Source organism: Bidens hawaiensis, unplaced genomic scaffold (assembly GCF_021521415.1).
Source record: "Bidens hawaiensis isolate Kalapana, Puna unplaced genomic scaffold, B.hawaiensis_p1.1 tig00044053_1, whole genome shotgun sequence".
Classification (NCBI taxonomy): domain Eukaryota; kingdom Viridiplantae; phylum Streptophyta; class Magnoliopsida; order Asterales; family Asteraceae; genus Bidens; species Bidens hawaiensis.
In genome coordinates this window covers 133,507-139,506 of record NW_027497805.1, presented here as the reverse complement: position 1 = coordinate 139,506, position 6,000 = coordinate 133,507, and the positions used below count along the sequence as shown (strand labels likewise).

Below are 6,000 nucleotides of genomic sequence, written 5' to 3'. Positions count from 1 at the left end.
GTTTTTAACCTCGTCTCCAAATGAACCCGTCACGTAGAATGTGTTTACGGCCTTTTGTCCTCTTGTCTTTACCTCCGCCCTTGTGATCGAAAGCCCGTTCTCTCTAAAGATTCGAGTCACATCTGATAGTAATCCGACTCTGTCTTCACCACATAGCTCTAGTCTTACACCCTGCGTATTGTAACGAATATTTTAAAATGATTTTGGATTTTAAAACTTTTAAAAAGTGGTCGGAATTTGAAATGTGTATTTTACCTCTGGAATTTGTCTCTTTATAGCTACCTCTAGGCAATGAATTACACGTTCGTGCTCGGCCTCTAAACTGATCGGATATCCGTCCATATGCCGAATGTAAAATTCCTTTAAAAACACACAAATATAAGTTTTTATATCAGATAAAAGGTGTGAATTCTTGACACGAAATAAAATACGTCACGAACCGTGAATGCAGAGTCGAGTTGTTCGAGACATTTAACCAATTTATTTAATATTATATTTTTCAAATGTGTATATAATAAATTCAACTATTTAAGTATTATTTAACCAAAAATTAAAGAGAAAATTCTCAAAATGATCCAAATGAGAGAGAAAAAAAATAATCCTAACTATATCAAGATTCCCAAAACAACCTTTAAAATATGTACTGAGAAGACGCATTGGGAAAATAAAAGACTATATTTTTTTAACCAGTGAAAATGTGACACGTGTAAAGGTACTGACACACCAGACGAGATTTTTAAAAATCTCGTCTGGTCCGACCATATTTTTAAGTTCATTAACTTTTTAAAAAACCGTCTCTCCAGACGGTTTTTCTATGTTTCTTGTCTGGTACGTTCAAATTATTATTAGAGCATGTTTGGAATTGCTTCTTAAAAGTGTTTACGGCTTTTTGGAGAGTCAAAATATCCAAAATGCCCCTCCAAAAGCACCTAAAAGCTCCAATTTGAAACTTTTAGGTGCTTTTGGAGGAGCATTTTGGATATTTTGCCTCTCCAAAAAGCCATAAGCACTTTTAAGAAGCAATCCCAAACACCCCCTTAATCCTAACTTCATCTTCATAGCTACAAGATCTAATACCCACCTCCACGACCACCGCCACCACCACGGCCACCACCCGCCATAACCACCGCCACCGCCATTGGGACACTCCCTAGCCATGTGATCATCCTCCCCACACTTAAAACAACCACCACCCGCCTCCACCACCTCCATAACCACCACCACCACCACCGTAACCAGATACATTTGCTGCTGAAGAAATATCTGCACAGGTACCTGAATTCAATTCTCTTTCGGTTTTTTGCAAGCCTAATTTTATTTGCATTTAATGCTCCAACTCAAATTAGCAATCCAATGGTGTAACTTATGATTGTTGTTGAGTGCTATGTAAGTCTTTTTTTCATATGTTCATGGTTAGATGCTTTACTTACAAGCATAATGTATCTGGTTATGAAGTTTAGTGTTGCTTCTAAGTGAGGTATAATGATTGATGGCAGGTTTTGAGAAAGCTTGTGGATGATGCCTCAAAGTTTCTAAACGACAAGGTGACTAAAGCTGTTGTCACAGTTCCTGCTTACTTCAATGATTCTCAAATAACAGCAACCAAGGATGCCGGTCGGATTGCTGGTCTGGAAGTGTTGCGGATTATCAATGAACCCACCACCGCCTCCACCAAATCTAGTGAAGACCGGTTCAGGGAGTACCCGTGGCGGCGGCGGTGGCGGTGGTGATCGTTATGGTGGTGGAGGTGGACGTGGCGGAGGACGTGGAGGTGGGTATGGTGGTGGTGATCGTTACGGCGGCGGAGGTGGTGGTGGTGGTGGTTATGGAGGTGGTGGAGGCGGTAGTGGTTGTTTTTAAGTGTGGGGAGGATGGTCACATGGCTAGGGAGTGTCCCAATGGCGGTGGCGGTGGTTTCGGCGGTGGTGGCCGTGGTTGGTGGCGGTGAGTATTAGATCTTGTAGGTATGAAGAAGAAGAAAGTTAGGATTAATAATAATTTGAACGTACCAGACGAGAAACATAAAAAAACCGTCTGGAGAGGCGGTTTCTTAAAAAGTTAATTAACTTAAAAATATTGTCGGACCATACGAGATTTTTAAAAATCTCGTCTGGTGTGTTAGTACCTTTACACATGTCACATTTTGACTGGTTAAAAAATATGGTCGTTTATTTTCCCAATGCGTCTTTTCAGTACATATATTAAGGGTTGTTTTGGGAATCTTGATATAGTTAGGATTGTTTTTTTTTCTCTCTCCTCATTTGATCATTTTGAGAATTTTCCCAAAATTAAAACTTTAAAAATAAATTGGCATATTTTGAACCAATTAAAAATAAATTTGTAAAAAAGTCTGTTTGGATAAATTTGATGAGCATGCCCTCCACTGTAAGGAATTGTCGGGGTTCAAGTATCGTCACGACTGGGTTAGAGAAGTCTTATGGGATGTGCTTAGGCGTGCTGAGATCTCAGCCAAAAAAGAGGCACGAGGCACCTGTTAACTTTCTGACTGATCCGAGAGAGGGAAGATCTACACTGCGTCCTACTGACGTTCTTGTGTTTGGCTGGGCAGGGAGTAAGCATGCGTGTGTCGACCTCACTGGGGTGGACCCATTGGTGGGGCTGAGAGACAGTGGTTTCGTTCCGAGACAGGCGGTTTTGAGGGCGGAATCTAGGAAGGTTGCTAAGCATGAGGCGGCGTGTTTGGAGAATCAGCACGTGTTCATTCCATTTGCCTTCGACACATTTGGATCCCTAGCTCCCGAGGCGGTTCGCTTTTTAGAGTGGTACAGAAGGTGGTCCACAGTGACTTGCAGAGCCCGAGGAACCAAAGATTGATATTTAGTAGAATAGGCTTTGCGATCCAAAAGGGGATAGTGGCGCAGCTTGTTGCTCGCTTACCCATTATCCAGATGTAGTTTGGGTTGTGTTAAATGTTAATAAAAATTTCGATTTGAAAAGAAAAGAAAATAAAATATAATATGATTTAATGTATTAATAAGAAAAAAGTTCAATTGGTTAAACAGGGTGTGTTTATGTCAACACGGAATACATGGATCGTGTTGTTTAGGTTCACATGTGTGAGACGGTTTTCATGTATGTGTCATGGTCGTGTTAGGCTTGACCGCTTGACCCTTTGAAGAAACACGGATCCACTCCCCGGGTATGGGTCCTGGATCCAATGAGTCCACAAGGTACAATACGATAACTACTACCACAATATGAGTAACACTTCCCAAAGTCCAGTGACCGGAACCTGCAAACAAACACCGTGAGTCTCGTTACAGGAAGGACCAGAGGGGGGGTCTTCCTGTAACCACCCTCCGGCATGAGAATCAGTAACGTTCGTAATGAAGAAAGTACTGAAGTATAAAGACTAAGCGTAGTCAGAATATAGGTGAGTGAATGAATACCTCATACCGTTTGACAAGGTATTTATAGCCGAAGGATGATGGAAGATGATTGGGGCAGCTGTCCTCTTCTAGAAGATTTCTGATAACCACCTGGACACGTGTCATCGTATGATAGGTTGAGCTATACGTTGCATGTGCATGCATAACAACCTAGATACGTGTCTCCTCATCATTGGCCAATAGGGGAATATTAGCCATGTGCAGGGTTGTAACGACCTTGCCAGATGTCACTGGCTGATTGGCCGAAGGATCACGTATTGCCCAAGAAAGCATCTTGGGAAGTCTTCTAGAAGACAATTAGTTATCGACAGCTGTCCCGCTGGCACTATCCCCAAGTTATTATGCGGACAGAAATCTTGTCCTGCGGACGTCTTCTGAGGATGCTCGGATGCTTCCGCACGTATTGTGAGGATGTTCTTCCTCAATCGTGATATGCGGGTGATCCATATGTCCCGCGGGTAGCTTATAAGAGGATTCTCTGTGACCCGCCGGTGGTACTTAAGGGTATTAGGGTCTTTTTGGTACCCTACCTCTACAAGTCCCCCCAGTCCAATGTTTCTTCCGCGTGAAGTCTTTGTGCGGGTGAAATTCTGGACTTAATGTATGTTGGGGATTTTTGCTGTTCAGAGGTTAGGTAGAAAATATCTTTTGCTGTATGGATAATCATGAAAAAAGGACAAGTTGACCACTCGCAGGCGCGTGAACAGGTGACGAGACGTTTTTGACGGCTGTCACTGTACCCGACTGTACAACTTTTTTCTCTTTTTTCGAATTTCCCGTGTGACGTGGCAATCAATGGTTGGATCTTGAATTTCTCTTTCTACTGTTCATATCCCATCGCATTAATTGCGATGGGTATAAATAAGGAGAGACTTCTTCGTTTCAAAGTTTTATCGCTCTTTTCCTCTGATTATCTTCTTATTCTCTGAACTTTTTCATATACCCTTTTGATAAGATATCGAATTTTTCTTATATGTCTTCCTTAAATCTTCCTAAAATGTCTAACGTTCAAACTGAAGTTGACAAGATAGAGATTGCTTGGGACTATTCGGAATATGAAAAGTTACTAGAAACGTATAGTATTCCATCCGAGTGGGAACCAGAGTTTCCTTCTATCGGTTCTATAGCCAGTTTCCCACCACCTAGGAAAATGGCTTTGTATGCCGATTATTTTGTTCATGGGAACTTCCGTTTACCCATAAAGAGATTCCTTCAGAAGGTGTTAACTGCCTATGGAATCCATTTATCTCAATTGCATCCCCGTGCTATGATGCGAATTCGTCATTATGAATTTGTATGCATAGCACATGGTATGGTGCCACATATTGACCAATTTCCAGTTTTTTATCGCCTTGCCATGCGTAATGGTTGGTATACATGTCAGGGATTTTCTGACCGAAGCATCGGTTATGAAGTTGAGAAAGTGTCTAAAGATTGGCGGAATAAATTCTTTTGGATTTCTGAGGACGTGGTGCCGTTAAACATGGTTCGCCGTCCGGTGAATTCCGCCCTTCCTGATATTGTTACTGCTAATCATAAAGGCCAGGAATGGTATCGTGTACTCACGATGGAACCAACACCTATGCGGGCTTTGCCAGAGGAAGCTCTAGTGTGGGCAGGCATGAGTCGCTTGTGGCCCACAGAATTTATGGAGCCCATTTTTGTAGATTTAAATGAACGTAAGTTACTTTACATTGTCTCTTTGCTTTTTGTGAGTGTTCTTATATTTAAGTTCCCATCCTTTTTTAGGTCGGAGTTCTATGATCAACGCTCTCTTTTAGGACAGGGGATGCGTCCGCAAGAGCATCTGTGAAGCAGGGGACCAGGCTATTCTTGAAAAGACTAAGTCCCAATTCTTGTTTCCAAAGAAGGTCAGGGCTGAACCTGTTACTGCGGACGCCACCTTTGAAACAGGTGCGTATGTTTTAAACCCTCCTCCTCTTTCTGCCATTACTTCCGACGGAATGATCTCCATTCTATCATCGAGCGATGATGATGGTGAAACTTCTGATTTTTCTGCCTCTGGAGAGGAAGAAGATTCTGACGTGGGTGCTTCCGAACTTTCATCCGTCTCATCTTTGTTAGCTGAACTGGAGAAAAAGAGAGTTTTTGTAGCTTCTCGAACGAAGCACACAAATGTGAAGGTTGCAGATACTGAGGCGGGGCCATCGAAGAAGAAACGAAAAGTGCACCGTCCCAAGAAACCTCAGTACAGCCTTGCTGACCGTTTAGATACTGTTGAAGGTACGTGTCCGTCATTAAATACTGCATTCTTTCATAAGTTTTTGACTAAGTATGACTTTGTTAAGTAGACTCGTCGATCTTTACCTCAGTACAGCCTTGCTGACCGTTTAGATACTGTTGAAGGTACGTGTCCGTCATTAAATACTGCATTCTTTCATAAGTTTTTGACTAAGTATGACTTTGTTAAGTAGACTCGTCGATCTTTAGTGAGGATATTTCTAAGAAGTTATCTACATCAACTCCTCAAGCTGAAAAACTACCATCTGCTCCTCAGAAGGAAGATGTTGAAACTGAGCAGGCTACTCCCCCGAGTGGTCTGAATGTGGAAGGTCCATCAACCCTTCCT

The 6,000-nt window shown here is 42.2% G+C and overlaps 1 pseudogene across 1 annotated transcript in view; it reads right to left on the bottom strand.

Moving 5' to 3' along the window:
* Nucleotides 1-3: 3 nt before the first annotated feature.
* Nucleotides 4-6,000, bottom strand: part of LOC143594662 (ACT domain-containing protein ACR4-like) — a 31,489-nt pseudogene continuing 25,492 nt past the window's right edge. The window contains exons 6-7 of the transcript XR_013146375.1: nt 256-360; nt 4-171 (exon numbers count right to left, since the gene is read on the bottom strand). The product of XR_013146375.1 is annotated as an ACT domain-containing protein ACR4-like (transcript). The remainder of the gene's footprint in view (nt 172-255; nt 361-6,000) is intronic.